General features: G+C 43.3%; 17 non-coding genes across 17 annotated transcripts; all 17 read left to right on the top strand.

Annotated features, from left to right (window-relative positions):
• Positions 1-279: 279 nt before the first annotated feature.
• On the top strand, positions 280-362 carry TRNAL-AAG (transfer RNA leucine (anticodon AAG)). Its single transcript has one exon. It is a non-coding gene; the product is annotated as a tRNA-Leu (tRNA).
• A 1025-nt stretch (positions 363-1387) lies between these two features.
• Positions 1388-1470, top strand: TRNAL-UAG (transfer RNA leucine (anticodon UAG)). Its single transcript has one exon. It is a non-coding gene; the product is annotated as a tRNA-Leu (tRNA).
• A 632-nt stretch (positions 1471-2102) lies between these two features.
• TRNAL-CAG (transfer RNA leucine (anticodon CAG)) lies at positions 2103-2185 on the top strand. The gene has a single exon. It is a non-coding gene; the product is annotated as a tRNA-Leu (tRNA).
• A 186-nt stretch (positions 2186-2371) lies between these two features.
• Positions 2372-2454, top strand: TRNAL-AAG (transfer RNA leucine (anticodon AAG)). Its single transcript has one exon. It is a non-coding gene; the product is annotated as a tRNA-Leu (tRNA).
• Positions 2455-3478: 1024 nt separating this feature from the next.
• On the top strand, positions 3479-3561 carry TRNAL-UAG (transfer RNA leucine (anticodon UAG)). The gene has a single exon. It is a non-coding gene; the product is annotated as a tRNA-Leu (tRNA).
• A 632-nt stretch (positions 3562-4193) lies between these two features.
• TRNAL-CAG (transfer RNA leucine (anticodon CAG)) lies at positions 4194-4276 on the top strand. The gene has a single exon. It is a non-coding gene; the product is annotated as a tRNA-Leu (tRNA).
• A 1293-nt stretch (positions 4277-5569) lies between these two features.
• TRNAL-UAG (transfer RNA leucine (anticodon UAG)) lies at positions 5570-5652 on the top strand. The gene has a single exon. It is a non-coding gene; the product is annotated as a tRNA-Leu (tRNA).
• A 901-nt stretch (positions 5653-6553) lies between these two features.
• Positions 6554-6636, top strand: TRNAL-AAG (transfer RNA leucine (anticodon AAG)). The gene has a single exon. It is a non-coding gene; the product is annotated as a tRNA-Leu (tRNA).
• Positions 6637-7701: 1065 nt separating this feature from the next.
• On the top strand, positions 7702-7784 carry TRNAL-UAG (transfer RNA leucine (anticodon UAG)). Its single transcript has one exon. It is a non-coding gene; the product is annotated as a tRNA-Leu (tRNA).
• A 632-nt stretch (positions 7785-8416) lies between these two features.
• TRNAL-CAG (transfer RNA leucine (anticodon CAG)) lies at positions 8417-8499 on the top strand. Its single transcript has one exon. It is a non-coding gene; the product is annotated as a tRNA-Leu (tRNA).
• A 1293-nt stretch (positions 8500-9792) lies between these two features.
• On the top strand, positions 9793-9875 carry TRNAL-UAG (transfer RNA leucine (anticodon UAG)). Its single transcript has one exon. It is a non-coding gene; the product is annotated as a tRNA-Leu (tRNA).
• Positions 9876-10776: 901 nt separating this feature from the next.
• TRNAL-AAG (transfer RNA leucine (anticodon AAG)) lies at positions 10777-10859 on the top strand. The gene has a single exon. It is a non-coding gene; the product is annotated as a tRNA-Leu (tRNA).
• A 1024-nt stretch (positions 10860-11883) lies between these two features.
• On the top strand, positions 11884-11966 carry TRNAL-UAG (transfer RNA leucine (anticodon UAG)). The gene has a single exon. It is a non-coding gene; the product is annotated as a tRNA-Leu (tRNA).
• A 632-nt stretch (positions 11967-12598) lies between these two features.
• On the top strand, positions 12599-12681 carry TRNAL-CAG (transfer RNA leucine (anticodon CAG)). Its single transcript has one exon. It is a non-coding gene; the product is annotated as a tRNA-Leu (tRNA).
• A 1293-nt stretch (positions 12682-13974) lies between these two features.
• TRNAL-UAG (transfer RNA leucine (anticodon UAG)) lies at positions 13975-14057 on the top strand. The gene has a single exon. It is a non-coding gene; the product is annotated as a tRNA-Leu (tRNA).
• Positions 14058-14689: 632 nt separating this feature from the next.
• Positions 14690-14772, top strand: TRNAL-CAG (transfer RNA leucine (anticodon CAG)). The gene has a single exon. It is a non-coding gene; the product is annotated as a tRNA-Leu (tRNA).
• A 186-nt stretch (positions 14773-14958) lies between these two features.
• Positions 14959-15041, top strand: TRNAL-AAG (transfer RNA leucine (anticodon AAG)). Its single transcript has one exon. It is a non-coding gene; the product is annotated as a tRNA-Leu (tRNA).
• The last annotated feature ends 824 nt before the right edge of the window (positions 15042-15865 follow it).

Here is a 15865-nt window from a genome sequence, read left to right as displayed (position 1 = left end):
GGGAAAGCAAGTCAGGATGGCCGAGTGGTCTAAGGCGCTGCGTTCAGGTCGCAGTCTCCTCTGGAGGTGTTGGTTCAAATCCCACTTCTGACAGTCCTGTGTTTACTCTAATTTTTTTCTTGAGAAATATGATCATTTCCCTCGCAGTGGCTTATAGGATTGTCTTCTTGGAAGAGTGCAGTGAGTTTTTTTCTTGCTCTAGCCACTATTGGCCTAAGCTCTGTGCATTTTTTGGTTCCTAATATCTTTCTCACCCTTTAGATGAAAAAGCAGCATGGGGTCAGGATGGCCGAGTGGTCTAAGGCGCTGCGTTAAGGCCGCAGTCTCTCCTGGAGGCGTGGGTTCAAATCCCACTTCTGACAAAACTTGAATTCCATTTTCTCTCTCAGTTCCTTTAGAATCTCAGCTAAAAATTGGCAATGTAAATAATATCTGAATAAGTACCAAACTTCAGTTTCAACTGCAAATGCATTTGCCCTATTCTATCTTTAACGTTAATGTAATATTCTTCTAGCACTCGTGGTGTTTTATATTTGTTTTGTGGGGTACTTTAAAAATCTTTTTTATGAAAGAAATGGGTTACATTAAGTCTTGTGATGTTTTAGGTTTCCAATAAGGAGGTTTTAAATTTTATGTCACGTCATTTTCAGATGCTTTCATTCAAGAGATGTTTCCACTATAGAATGCAGAGCAAGGGCAAAAATACAAGTGATAGAGCGAGTGAGTGAGAAGGAGTATTGTGGAAGGAGAGAATGAAACAAAGACAGAGTGAGTGAATGGCAGGGAGGCATAGAAGAGGAGTCTAGTAGTGAAGGAGACCTGCTTTTCCCTGCTCTTGACCTCCCACCCATCCTCAAACAACCACAAACATACCTTCTGTGCAAAGTTGGTATGCAGAATTTCACGCCTCAGCAAGTGAGGGTGAGTCCCAGGCCAGGGGCTAAAGAGCAAAAGAGTGCCTGTGCTCAGACTTTCCCTGCTAGGGATAGTTTATCTGGAACAAGGCCTACTCTCTTGTATCCAGCAAGGATCTAGAAATCCTGCATGAATCTGCAAGGCACATTGGCAGCATAAATTTGCATAAACTGCCCCACCTATTGCCTTCCTACTTCCTGTGCTGTAGTTGTTTGTGTAGAGAGAGAGGTCGCAGGCAAGGAAATGTTGTGAGTCGGATACAGGACCCTAAATAGCTGGTGAGAGGTATGTGGTGTTCTAAAAGCATGAAAACTGTATACCTGTGAGATAAAGTGCTTTCGTATGTGTTCTTCTGTGTTTATTGTCCTGTGCATAAAGTTGCACCTTGTGTTTGAAGGTTTAAATTATTTCAGGCTTGCATTGAGGTAGACGTTTCTGAGTAACTTTTATTCATTTCTTAAAAGCATATACTGTCAGGATGGCCGAGAGGTCTAAGGCGCTGTGTTTAGGCCACAGTCTCCTTTGGAGGCGTGGGTTCGAATCCCACTTCTGACATGCCTTTTGGAGATTTAATCTCCTTTATCAGGTTAACATCTGATGGAAGTTGCATCTGTTGGTCTTCACTTGGCACGTTATTCCGTTCTCCTCTTGTCAAGAGAGATGGGGTTTCTCATATATTTAGGTTCTATAACGTCTTGCTGACAAAGCGCAATCCTTACCAAATGAGCATAGGACCCATGTAAGAGGTCATCTGGAAGAGTCATGCTCTTGTATGCCCTGGCCAGATGGGCCCAGCAAATTTGGAAGAATGCCATTCATCTGGTAGACAACTGGACTCCAGCACACTTACAGCAATTTCCTCAGGGCTTTGATCAGGGGCTGCTTAAATTTGCATACTCCACCCTATGTTGTGACTTTGAGATCCCTTGTTGAAATTGCTTTAGCCAGCCAAGAGGTGGCTATTGTCTCAATTTCAAAGCAGCTTTGAGCCGTTCAAGTGGCTGGTGAATAGCACTTTCTCTTTGTTTGCCTCAAAGTTCTAAAGAGTTCTCCATAGGTCCTGCTCTGTACAGATTGTTCAAAGATCTGTTGGAAGTGCATATAATAGGATAAATAAATTGAGGGCATTCCTTTTCAGTACCTCACCTGCATGGCTGTCTGGCCTCTGGAAGATGCTGGGAAAGCAAGTCAGGATGGCCGAGTGGTCTAAGGCGCTGCGTTCAGGTCGCAGTCTCCTCTGGAGGCGTGGGTTCAAATCCCACTTCTGACAGTCCTGTGTTTACTCTAATTTTTTTCTTGAGAAATATGATCATTTCCCTCGCAGTGGCTTATAGGATTGTCTTCTTGGAAGAGTGCAGTGAGTTTTTTTCTTGCTCTAGCCACTATTGGCCTAAGCTCTGTGCATTTTTTGGTTCCTAATATCTTTCTCACCCTTTAGATGAAAAAGCACCATGGGGTCAGGATGGCCGAGTGGTCTAAGGCGCTGCGTTAAGGCCGCAGTCTCTCCTGGAGGCGTGGGTTTGAATCCCACTTCTGACAAAACTTGAATTCCATTTTCTCTCTCAGTTCCTTTAGAATCTCAGCTAAAAATTGGCAATGTAAATAATATCTGAATAAGTACCAAACTTCAGTTTCAACTGCAAATGCATTTGCCCTATTCTATCTTTAAAGTTAATGTAATATTCTTCTAGCACTCGTGGTGTTTTATATTTCTTTTGTGGGGTACTTTAAAAATCTTTTTTATGAAAGAAATGGGTTACATTAAGTCTTGTGATGTTTTAGGTTTCCAATAAGGAGGTTTTAAATTTTATGTCACGTCATTTTCAGATGCTTCATTCAAGAGATGTTTCCACTATAGAATGCAGAGCAAGGGCAAAAATACAAGTGATAGAGCGAGTGAGTGAGAAGGAGTGTTGTGGAAGGAGAGAATGAAACAAAGACAGAGTGAGTGAACGGCAGGGAGGCATAGAAGAGTAGTCTAGTAGTGAAGGAGACCTGCTTTTCCCTGCTCTTGACCTCCCACCCATCCCCAAACAACCACAAACATACCTTCTGTGCAAAGTTGGTATGCAGAATTTCATGCCTCAGCAAGTGAGGGTGAGTCCCAGGCCAGGGGCTAAAGAGCAAAAGAGTGCCTGTGCTCAGACTTTCCCTGCTAGGGATAGTTTATCTGGAACAAGGCCTACTCTCTTGTATCCAGCAAGGATCTAGAAATCCTGCATGAATCTGCAAGGCACATTGGCAGCATAAATTTGCATAAACTGCCCCACCTATTGCCTTCCTACTTCCTGTGCTGTAGTTGTTTGTGTAGAGAGAGAGGTCGCAGGCAAGGAAATGTTGTGAGTCGGATACAGGACCCTAAATAGCTGGTGAGAGGTATGTGGTGTTCTAAAAGCATGAAAACTGTATACCTGTGAAATAAAGTGCTTTCGTATGTGTTCTTCTGTGTTTATTGTCCTGTGCATAAAGTTGCACCTTGTGTTTGAAGGTTTAAATTATTTCAGGCTTGCATGGAGGTAGACGTTTCTGAGTAACTTTTATTCATTTATTAAAAGCCTATACTGTCAGGATGGCCGAGAGGTCTAAGGCGCTGTGTTTAGGCCACAGTCTCCTTTGGAGGCGTGGGTTCGAATCCCACTTCTGACATGCCTTTTGGAGATTTAATCTCCTTTATCAGGTTAACATCTGATGGAAGTTGCATCTGTTGGTCTTCACTTGGCACTTTATTCCGTTCTCCTCTTGTCAAGAGAGATGGGGTTTCTCATATATTTAGGTTCTATAACGTCTTGCTGACAAAACGCAATCCTTACCAAATGAGCATAGGACCCATGTAAGAGGTCATCTGGAAGAGTCATGCTCTTGTATGCCCTGGCCAGACGGGCCCTGCAAATTTGGAAGAATGCCATTCATCTGGTAGACAACTGGACTCCAGCACACTTACAGCAATCTCCTCAGGGCTTTGATCAGGGGCTGCTTAAATTTGCATACTCCACCCTATGTTGTGACTTTGAGATCCCTTGTTGAAATTGCTTTAGCCAGCCAAGAGGTGGCTATTGTCTCAATTTCAAAGCAGCTTTGAGCCGTTCAAGTGGCTGGTGAATAGCACTTTCTCTTTGTTTGCCTCAAAGTTCTAAAGAGTTCTCCATAGGTCCTGCTCTGTACAGATTGTTCAAAGATCTGTTGGAAGTGCATATAATAGGATAAATAAATTGAGGGCATTCCTTTTCAGTACCTCACCTGCATGGCTGTCTGGCCTCTGGAAGATGCTGGGAAAGCAAGTCAGGATGGCCGAGTGGTCTAAGGCGCTGCGTTCAGATCGCAGTCTCCTCTGGAGGCGTGGGTTCAAATCCCACTTCTGACAGTCCTGTGTTTACTCTAATTTTTTTCTTGAGAAATATGATCATTTCCCTCGCAGTGGCTTATAGGATTGTCTTCTTGGAAGAGTGCAGTGAGTTTTTTTCTTGCTCTAGCCACTATTGGCCTAAGCTCTGTGCATTTTTTGGTTCCTAATATCTTTCTCACCCTTTAGATGAAAAAGCACCATGGGGTCATGATGGCCGAGTGGTCTAAGGCGCTGCGTTAAGGCCGCAGTCTCTCCTGGAGGCGTGGGTTCGAATCCCACTTCTGACAAAACTTCAATTCCATTTTCTCTCTCAGTTCCTTTAGAATCTCAGCTAAAAATTGGCAATGTAAATAATATCTGAATAAGTACCAAACTTCAGTTTCAACTGCAAATGCATTTGCCCTATTCTATCTTTAACGTTAATGTAATATTCTTCTAGCACTCGTGGTGTTTTATATTTGTTTTGTGGGGTACTTTAAAAATCTTTTTTATGAAAGAAATGGGTTACATTAAGTCTTGTGATGTTTTAGGTTTACAATAAGGAGGTTTTAAACTTTATGTCACGTCATTTTCAGATGCTTCATTCAAGAGATGTTTCCACTATAGAATGCAGAGCACGGGCAAAAATACAAGTGATAGAGCGAGTGAGTGAGAAGGAGTGTTGTGGAAGGAGAGAATGAAACAAAGACAGAGTGAGTGAATGGCAGGGAGGCATAGAAGAGGAGTCTAGTAGTGAAGGAGACCTGCTTTTCCCTGCTCTTGACCTCCCACCCATCCCCAAACAACCACAAACATACCTTCTGTGCAAAGTTGGTATGCAGAATTTCACGCCTCAGCAAGTGAGGGTGAGTCCCAGGCCAGGGGCTAAAGAGCAAAAGAGTGCCTGTGCTCAGACTTTCCCTGCTAGGGATAGTTTATCTGGAACAAGGCCTACTCTCTTGTATCCAGCAAGGATCTAGAAATCCTGCATGAATCTGCAAGGCACATTGGCAGCATAAATTTGCATAAACTGCCCCACCTATTGCCTTCCTACTTCCTGTGCTGTAGTTGTTTGTGTAGAGAGAGAGGTCGCAGGCAAGGAAATGTTGTGAGTCGGATACAGGACCCTAATTAGCTGGTGAGAGGTATGTGGTGTTCTAAAAGCATGAAAACTGTATACCTGTGAAATAAAGTGCTTTCGTATGTGTTCTTCTGTGTTTATTGTCCTGTGCATAAAGTTGCACCTTGTGTTTGAAGGTTTAAATTATTTCAGGCTTGCATTGAGGTAGACGTTTCTGAGTAACTTTTATTCATTTCTTAAAATCATATACTGTCAGGATGGCCGAGAGGTCTAAGGCGCTGTGTTTAGGCCACAGTCTCCTTTGGAGGCGTGGGTTCGAATCCCACTTCTGACATGCCTTTTGGAGATTTAATCTCCTTTATCAGGTTAACATCTGATGGAAGTTGCATCTGTTGGTCTTCACTTGGCACGTTATTCCGTTCTCCTCTTGTCAAGAGAGATGGGGTTTCTCATATATTTAGGTTCTATAACGTCTTGCTGACAAAGCGCAATCCTTACCAAATGAGCATAGGACCCATGTAAGAGGTCATCTGGAAGAGTCATGCTCTTGTATGCCCTGGCCAGACGGGCCCAGCAAATTTGGAAGAATGCCATTCATCTGGTAGACAACTGGACTCCAGCACACTTACAGCAATTTCCTCAGGGCTTTGATCAGGGGCTGCTTAAATTTGCATACTCCACCCTATGTTGTGACTTTGAGATCCCTTGTTGAAATTGCTTTAGCCAGCCAAGAGGTGGCTATTGTCTCAATTTCAAAGCAGCTTTGAGCCGTTCAAGTGGCTGGTGAATAGCACTTTCTCTTTGTTCGCCTCAAAGTTCTAAAGAGTTCTCCATAGGTCCTGCTCTGTACAGATTGTTCAAAGATCTGTTGGAAGTGCATATAATAGGATAAATAAATTGAGGGCATTCCTTTTCAGTACCTCACCTGCATTGCTGTCTGGCCTCTGGAAGATGCTGGGAAAGCAAGTCAGTATGGCCGAGTGGTCTAAGGCGCTGCGTTCAGGTCGCGGTCTCCTCTGGAGGCGTGGGTTCAAATCCCACTTCTGACAGTCCTCTGTTTACTCTAATTTTTTTCTTGAGAAATATGATCATTTCCCTCGCAGTGGCTTATAGGATTGTCTTCTTGGAAGAGTGCAGTGAGTTTTTTTCTTGCTCTAGCCACTATTGGCCTAAGCTCTGTGCATTTTTTGGTTCCTAATATCTTTCTCACCCTTTAGATGAAAATGCAGCATGGGGTCAGGATGGCCGAGTGGTCTAAGGCGCTGCGTTAAGGCCGCAGTCTCTCCTGGAGGCGTGGGTTTGAATCCCACTTCTGACAAAACTTGAATTCCATTTTCTCTCTCAGTTCCTTTAGAATCTCAGCTAAAAATTGGCAATGTAAATAATATCTGAATAAGTACCAAACTTCAGTTTCAACTGCAAATAATATCTGAATAAGTACCAAACTTCAGTTTCAACTGCAAATGCATTTGCCCTATTCTATCTTTAACGTTAATGTAATATTCTTCTAGCACTCGTGGTGTTTTATATTTGTTTTGTGGGGTACTTTAAAAATCTTTTTTATGAAAGAAATGGGTTACATTAAGTCTTGTGATGTTTTAGGTTTCCAATAAGGAGGTTTTAAATTTTATGTCACGTCATTTTCAGATGCTTCATTCAAGAGATGTTTCCACTATAGAATGCAGAGCAAGGGCAAAAATACAAGTGATAGAGCGAGTGAGTGAGAAGGAGTGTTGTGGAAGGAGAGAATGAAACAAAGACAGAGTGAGTGAATGGCAGGGAGGCATAGAAGAGGAGTCTAGTAGTGAAGGAGACCTGCTTTTCCCTGCTCTTGACCTCCCACCCATCCCCAAACAACCACAAACATACCTTCTGTGCAAAGTTGGTATGCAGAATTTCACGCCTCAGCAAGTGAGGGTGAGTCCCAGGCCAGGGGCTAAAGAGCAAAAGAGTGCCTGTGCTCAGACTTTCCCTGCTAGGGATAGTTTATCTGGAACAAGGCCTACTCTCTTGTATCCAGCAAGGATCTAGAAATCCTGCATGAATCTGCAAGGCACATTGGCAGCATAAATTTGCATAAACTGCCCCACCTATTGCCTTCCTACTTCCTGTGCTGTAGTTGTTTGTGTAGAGAGAGAGGTCGCAGGCAAGGAAATGTTGTGAGTCGGATACAGGACCCTAAATAGCTGGTGAGAGGTATGTGGTGTTCTAAAAGCATGAAAACTGTATACCTGTGAAATAAAGTGCTTTCGTATGTGTTCTTCTGTGTTTATTGTCCTGTGCATAAAGTTGCACCTTGTGTTTGAAGGTTTAAATTATTTCAGGCTTGCATGGAGGTAGACGTTTCTGAGTAACTTTTATTCATTTATTAAAAGCCTATACTGTCAGGATGGCCGAGAGGTCTAAGGCGCTGTGTTTAGGCCACAGTCTCCTTTGGAGGCGTGGGTTCGAATCCCACTTCTGACATGCCTTTTGGAGATTTAATCTCCTTTATCAGGTTAACATCTGATGGAAGTTGCATCTGTTGGTCTTCACTTGGCACGTTATTCCGTTCTCCTCTTGTCAAGAGAGATGGGGTTTCTCATATATTTAGGTTCTATAACGTCTTGCTGACAAAGCGCAATCCTTACCAAATGAGCATAGGACCCATGTAAGAGGTCATCTGGAAGAGTCATACTCTTGTATGCCCTGGCCAGACGGGCCCTGCAAATTTGGAAGAATGCCATTCATCTGGTAGACAACTGGACTCCAGCACACTTACAGCAATCTCCTCAGGGCTTTGATCAGGGGCTGCTTAAATTTGCATACTCCACCCTATGTTGTGACTTTGAGATCCCTTGTTGAAATTGCTTTAGCCAGCCAAGAGGTGGCTATTGTCTCAATTTCAAAGCAGCTTTGAGCCGTTCAAGTGGCTGGTGAATAGCACTTTCTCTTTGTTTGCCTCAAAGTTCTAAAGAGTTCTCCATAGGTCCTGCTCTGTACAGATTGTTCAAAGATCTGTTGGAAGTGCATATAATAGGATAAATAAATTGAGGGCATTCCTTTTCAGTACCTCACCTGCATGGCTGTCTGGCCTCTGGAAGATGCTGGGAAAGCAAGTCAGGATGGCCGAGTGGTCTAAGGCGCTGCGTTCAGGTCGCAGTCTCCTCTGGAGGCGTGGGTTCAAATCCCACTTCTGACAGTCCTGTGTTTACTCTAATTTTTTTCTTGAGAAATATGATAATTTCCCTCGCAGTGGCTTATAGGATTGTCTTCTTGGAAGAGTGCAGTGAGTTTTTTTCTTGCTCTAGCCACTATTGGCCTAAGCTCTGTGCATTTTTTGGTTCCTAATATCTTTCTCACGCTTTAGATGAAAAAGCACCATGGGGTCAGGATGGCCGAGTGGTCTAAGGCGCTGCCTTAAGGCCGCAGTCTCTCCTGGAGGCGTGGGTTCGAATCCCACTTCTGACAAAACTTTAATTCCATTTTCTCTCTCAGTTCCTTTAGAATCTCAGCTAAAAATTGGCAATGTAAATAATATCTGAATAAGTACCAAACTTCAGTTTCAACTGCAAAGGCATTTGCCCTATTCTATCTTTAACGTTAATGTAATATTCTTCTAGCACTCGTGGTGTTTTATATTTCTTTTGTGGGGTACTTTAAAAATCTTTTTTATGAAAGAAATGGGTTACATTAAGTCTTGTGATGTTTTAGGTTTCCAATAAGGAGGTTTTAAATTTTATGTCACGTCATTTTCAGATGCTTCTTTCAAGAGATGTTTCCACTATAGAATGCAGAGCAAGGGCAAAAATACAAGTGATAGAGCGAGTGAGTGAGAAGGAGTGTTGTGGAAGGACAGAATGAAACAAAGACAGAGTGAGTGAACGGCAGGGAGGCATAGAAGAGTAGTCTAGTAGTGAAGGAGACCTGCTTTTCCCTGCTCTTGACCTCCCACCCATCCCCAAACAACCACAAACATACCTTCTGTGCAAAGTTGGTATGCAGAATTTCACGCCTCAGCAAGTGAGGGTGAGTCCCAGGCCAGGGGCTAAAGAGCAAAAGAGTGCCTGTGCTCAGACTTTCCCTGCTAGGGATAGTTTATCTGGAACAAGGCCTACTCTCTTGTATCCAGCAAGGATCTAGAAATCCTGCATGAATCTGCAAGGCACATTGGCAGCATAAATTTGCATAAACTGCCCCACCTATTGCCTTCCTACTTCCTGTGCTGTAGTTGTTTGTGTAGAGAGAGAGGTCGCAGGCAAGGAAATGTTGTGAGTCGGATACAGGACCCTAAATAGCTGGTGAGAGGTATGTGGTGTTCTAAAAGCATGAAAACTGTATACCTGTGAAATAAAGTGCTTTCGTATGTGTTCTTCTGTGTTTATTGTCCTGTGCATAAAGTTGCACCTTGTGTTTGAAGGTTTAAATTATTTCAGGCTTGCATGGAGGTAGACGTTTCTGAGTAACTTTTATTCATTTATTAAAAGCCTATACTGTCAGGATGGCCGAGAGGTCTAAGGCGCTGTGTTTAGGCCACAGTCTCCTTTGGAGGCGTGGGTTCGAATCCCACTTCTGACATGCCTTTTGGAGATTTAATCTCCTTTATCAGGTTAACATCTGATGGAAGTTGCATCTGTTGGTCTTCACTTGGCACGTTATTCCGTTCTCCTCTTGTCAAGAGAGATGGGGTTTCTCATATATTTAGGTTCTATAACGTCTTGCTGACAAAGCGCAATCCTTACCAAATGAGCATAGGACCCATGTAAGAGGTCATCTGGAAGAGTCATACTCTTGTATGCCCTGGCCAGACGGGCCCTGCAAATTTGGAAGAATGCCATTCATCTGGTAGACAACTGGACTCCAGCACACTTACAGCAATCTCCTCAGGGCTTTGATCAGGGGCTGCTTAAATTTGCATACTCCACCCTATGTTGTGACTTTGAGATCCCTTGTTGAAATTGCTTTAGCCAGCCAAGAGGTGGCTATTGTCTCAATTTCAAAGCAGCTTTGAGCCGTTCAAGTGGCTGGTGAATAGCACTTTCTCTTTGTTTGCCTCAAAGTTCTAAAGAGTTCTCCATAGGTCCTGCTCTGTACAGATTGTTCAAAGATCTGTTGGAAGTGCATATAATAGGATAAATAAATTGAGGGCATTCCTTTTCAGTACCTCACCTGCATGGCTGTCTGGCCTCTGGAAGATGCTGGGAAAGCAAGTCAGGATGGCCGAGTTGTCTAAGGCGCTGCGTTCAGGTCGCAGTCTCCTCTGGAGGCGTGGGTTCAAATCCCACTTCTGACAGTCCTGTGTTTACTCTAATTTTTTTCTTGAGAAATATGATCATTTCCCTCGCAGTGGCTTATAGGATTGTCTTCTTGGAAGAGTGCAGTGAGTTTTTTTCTTGCTCTAGCCACTATTGGCCTAAGCTCTGTGCATTTTTTGGTTCCTAATATCTTTCTCACGCTTTAGATGAAAAAGCACCATGGGGTCAGGATGGCCGAGTGGTCTAAGGCGCTGCGTTAAGGCCGCAGTCTCTCCTGGAGGCGTGGGTTCGAATCCCACTTCTGACAAAACTTGAATTCCATTTTCTCTCTCAGTTCCTTTAGAATCTCAGCTAAAAATTGGCAATGTAAATAATATCTGAATAAGTACCAAACTTCAGTTTCAACTGCAAAGGCATTTGCCCTATTCTATCTTTAACGTTAATGTAATATTCTTCTAGCACTCGTGGTGTTTTATATTTCTTTTGTGGGGTACTTTAAAAATCTTTTTTATGAAAGAAATGGGTTACATTAAGTCTTGTGATGTTTTAGGTTTCCAATAAGGAGGTTTTAAATTTTATGTCACGTCATTTTCAGATGCTTCTTTCAAGAGATGTTTCCACTATAGAATGCAGAGCAAGGGCAAAAATACAAGTGATAGAGCGAGTGAGTGAGAAGGAGTGTTGTGGAAGGACAGAATGAAACAAAGACAGAGTGAGTGAACGGCAGGGAGGCATAGAAGAGTAGTCTAGTAGTGAAGGAGACCTGCTTTTCCCTGCTCTTGACCTCCCACCCATCCCCAAACAACCACAAACATACCTTCTGTGCAAAGTTGGTATGCAGAATTTCACGCCTCAGCAAGTGAGGGTGAGTCCCAGGCCAGGGGCTAAAGAGCAAAAGAGTGCCTGTGCTCAGACTTTCCCTGCTAGGGATAGTTTATCTGGAACAAGGCCTACTCTCTTGTATCCAGCAAGGATCTAGAAATCCTGCATGAATCTGCAAGGCACATTGGCAGCATAAATTTGCATAAACTGCCCCACCTATTGCCTTCCTACTTCCTGTGCTGTAGTTGTTTGTGTAGAGAGAGAGGTCGCAGGCAAGGAAATGTTGTGAGTCGGATACAGGACCCTAAATAGCTGGTGAGAGGTATGTGGTGTTCTAAAAGCATGAAAACTGTATACCTGTGAAATAAAGTGCTTTCGTATGTGTTCTTCTGTGTTTATTGTCCTGTGCATAAAGTTGCACCTTGTGTTTGAAGGTTTAAATTATTTCAGGCTTGCATGGAGGTAGACGTTTCTGAGTAACTTTTATTCATTTCTTAAAAGCCTATACTGTCAGGATGGCCGAGAGGTCTAAGGCGCTGTGTTTAGGCCACAGTCTCCTTTGGAGGCGTGGGTTCGAATCCCACTTCTGACATGCCTTTTGGAGATTTAATCTCCTTTATCAGGTTAACATCTGATGGAAGTTGCATCTGTTGGTCTTCACTTGGCACGTTATTCCGTTCTCCTCTTGTCAAGAGAGATGGGGTTTCTCATATATTTAGGTTCTATAACGTCTTGCTGACAAAGCGCAATCCTTACCAAATGAGCATAGGACCCATGTAAGAGGTCATCTGGCAGAGTCATGCTCTTGTATGCCCTGGCCAGACGGGCCCTGCAAATTTGGAAGAATGCCATGCATCTGGTAGACAACTGGACTCCAGCACACTTACAGCAATTTCCTTAGGGCTTTGATCAGGGGCTGCTTAAATTTGCATACTCCACCCTATGTTGTGACTTTGAGATCCCTTGTTGAAATTGCTTTAGCCAGCCAAGAGGTGGCTATTGTCTCAATTTCAAAGCAGCTTTGAGCCGTTCAAGTGGCTGGTGAATAGCACTTTCTCTTTGTTCGCCTCAAAGTTCTAAAGAGTTCTCCATAGGTCCTGCTCTGTACAGATTGTTCAAAGATCTGTTGGAAGTGCATATAATAGGATAAATAAATTGAGGGCATTCCTTTTCAGTACCTCACCTGCATGGCTGTCTGGCCTCTGGAAGATGCTGGGAAAGCAAGTCAGGATGGCCGAGTGGTCTAAGGCGCTGCGTTCAGGTCGCAGTCTCCTCTGGAGGTGTGGGTTCAAATCCCACTTCTGACAGTCCTGTGTATACTCTAATTTTTTTCTTGAGAAATATGATCATTTCCCTCGCAGTGGCTTATAGGATTGTCTTCTTGGAAGAGTGCAGTGAGTTTTTTTCTTGCTCTAGCCACTATTGGCCTAAGCTCTGTGCATTTTTTGGTTCCTAATATCTTTCTCACCCTTTAGATGAAAAAGCAGCATGGGGTCAGGATGGCCGAGTTGTCTAAGGCGCTGCGTTAAGGCCGCAGTCTCTCCTGGAGGCGTGGGTTCAAATCCCACTTCTGACAAAACTTGAATTCCATTTTCTCTCTCAGTTCCTTTAGAATCTCAGCTAAAAATTGGCAATGTAAATAATATCTGAATAAGTACCAAACTTCAGTTTCAACTGCAAATGCATTTGCCCTATTCTATCTTTAACGTTAATGTAATATTCTTCTAGCACTCGTGGTGTTTTATATTTGTTTTGTGGGGTACTTTAAAAATCTTTTTTATGAAAGAAATGGGTTACATTAAGTCTTGTGATGTTTTAGGTTTACAATAAGGAGGTTTTAAATTTTATGTCACGTCATTTTCAGATGCTTCATTCAAGAGATGTTTCCACTATAGAATGCAGAGCAAGGGCAAAAATACAAGTGATAGAGCGAGTGAGTGAGAAGGAGTGTTGTGGAAGGAGAGAATGAAACAAAGACAGAGTGAGTGAATGGCAGGGAGGCATAGAAGAGGAGTCTAGTAGTGCAGGAGACCTGCTTTTCCCTGCTCTTGACCTCCCACCCATCCCCAAACAACCACAAACATACCTTCTGTGCAAAGTTGGTATGCAGATTTTCACGCCTCAGCAAGTGAGGGTGAGTCCCAGGCCAGGGGCTAAAGAGCAAAAGAGTGCCTGTGCTCAGACTTTCCCTGCTAGGGATAGTTTATCTGGAACAAGGCCTACTCTCTTGTATCCAGCAAGGATCTAGAAATCCTGCATGAATCTGCAAGGCACATTGGCAGCATAAATTTGCATAAACTGCCCCACCTATTGCCTTCCTACTTCCTGTGCTGTAGTTGTTTGTGTAGAGAGAGAGGTCGCAGGCAAGGAAATGTTGTGAGTCGGATACAGGACCCTAAATAGCTGGTGAGAGGTATGTGGTGTTCTAAAAGCATGAAAACTGTATACCTGTGAAATAAAGTGCTTTCGTATGTGTTCTTCTGTGTTTATTGTCCTGTGCATAAAGTTGCACCTTGTGTTTGAAGGTTTAAATTATTTCAGGCTTGCATGGAGGTAGACGTTTCTGAGTAACTTTTATTCATTTCTTAAAAGCCTATACTGTCAGGATGGCCGAGAGGTCTAAGGCGCTGTGTTTAGGCCACAGTCTCCTTTGGAGGCGTGGGTTCGAATCCCACTTCTGACATGCCTTTTGGAGATTTAATCTCCTTTATCAGGTTAACATCTGATGGAAGTTGCATCTGTTGGTCTTCACTTGGCACGTTATTCCGTTCTCCTCTTGTCAAGAGAGATGGGGTTTCTCATATATTTAGGTTCTATAACGTCTTGCTGACAAAGCGCAATCCTTACCAAATGAGCATAGGACCCATGTAAGAGGTCATCTGGAATAGTCATGCTCTTGTATGCACTGGCCAGACGGGCCCTGCAAATTTGGAAGAATGCCATGCATCTGGTAGACAACTGGACTCCAGCACACTTACAGCAATTTCCTTAGGGCTTTGATCAGGGGCTGCTTAAATTTGCATACTCCACCCTATGTTGTGACTTTGAGATCCCTTGTTGAAATTGCTTTAGCCAGCCAAGAGGTGGCTATTGTCTCAATTTCAAAGCAGCTTTGAGCCGTTCAAGTGGCTGGTGAATAGCACTTTCTCTTTGTTCGCCTCAAAGTTCTAAAGAGTTCTCCATAGGTCCTGCTCTGTACAGATTGTTCAAAGATCTGTTGGAAGTGCATATAATAGGATAAATAAATTGAGGGCATTCCTTTTCAGTACCTCACCTGCATGGCTGTCTGGCCTCTGGAAGATGCTGGGAAAGCAAGTCAGGATGGCCGAGTGGTCTAAGGCGCTGCGTTCAGGTCGCAGTCTCCTCTGGAGGCGTGGGTTCAAATCCCACTTCTGACAGTCCTGTGTTTACTCTAATTTTTTTCTTGAGAAATATGATCATTTCCCTCGCAGTGGCTTATAGGATTGTCTTCTTGGAAGAGTGCAGTGAGTTTTTTTCTTGCTCTAGCCACTATTGGCCTAAGCTCTGTGCATTTTTTGGTTCCTAATATCTTTCTCACCCTTTAGATGAAAAAGCAGTATGGGGTCAGGATGGCCGAGTGGTCTAAGGCGCTGCGTTAAGGCCGCAGTCTCTCCTGGAGGCGTGGGTTCGAATCCCACTTCTGACAAAACTTGAATTCCATTTTCTCTCTCAGTTCCTTTAGAATCTCAGCTAAAAATTGGCAATGTAAATAATATCTGAATAAGTACCAAACTTCAGTTTCAACTGCAAATGCATTTGCCCTATTCTATCTTTAACGTTAATGTAATATTCTTCTAGCACTCGTGGTGTTTTATATTTGTTTTGTGGGGTACTTTAAAAATCTTTTTTATGAAAGAAATGGGTTACATTAAGTCTTGTGATGTTTTAGGTTTCCAATAAGGAGGTTTTAAATTTTATGTCACGTCATTTTCAGATGCTTCATTCAAGAGATGTTTCCACTATAGAATGCAGAGCAAGGGCAAAAATACAAGTGATAGAGCGAGTGAGTGAGAAGGAGTGTTGTGGAAGGAGAGAATGAAACAAAGACAGAGTGAGTGAACGGCAGGGAGGCATAGAAGAGGAGTCTAGTAGTGAAGGAGACCTGCTTTTCCCTGCTCTTGACCTCCCACCCATCCCCAAACAACCACAAACATACCTTCTGTGCAAAGTTGGTATGCAGAATTTCACGCCTCAGCAAGTGAGGGTGAGTCCCAGGCCAGGGGCTAAAGAGCAAAAGAGTGCCTGTGCTCAGACTTTCCCTGCTAGGGATAGTTTATCTGGAACAAACCCTACTCTCTTGTATCCAGCAAGGATCTAGAAATCCTGCATGAATCTGCAAGGCACATTGGCAGCATAAATTTGCATAAACTGCCCCACCTATTGCCTTCCTACTTCCTGTGCTGTAGTTGTTTGTGTAGAGAGAGAGGTCGCAGGCAAGGAAATGTTGTGAGTCGGATACAGGACCCTAAA

This window comes from Triturus cristatus, chromosome 6 (genome assembly GCF_964204655.1).
Source record: "Triturus cristatus chromosome 6, aTriCri1.1, whole genome shotgun sequence".
Classification (NCBI taxonomy): Eukaryota; Metazoa; Chordata; class Amphibia; order Caudata; family Salamandridae; genus Triturus; species Triturus cristatus.
Note: the sequence above shows the minus strand (reverse complement) of the source record. Positions and strands in the feature narration are given on the sequence as shown.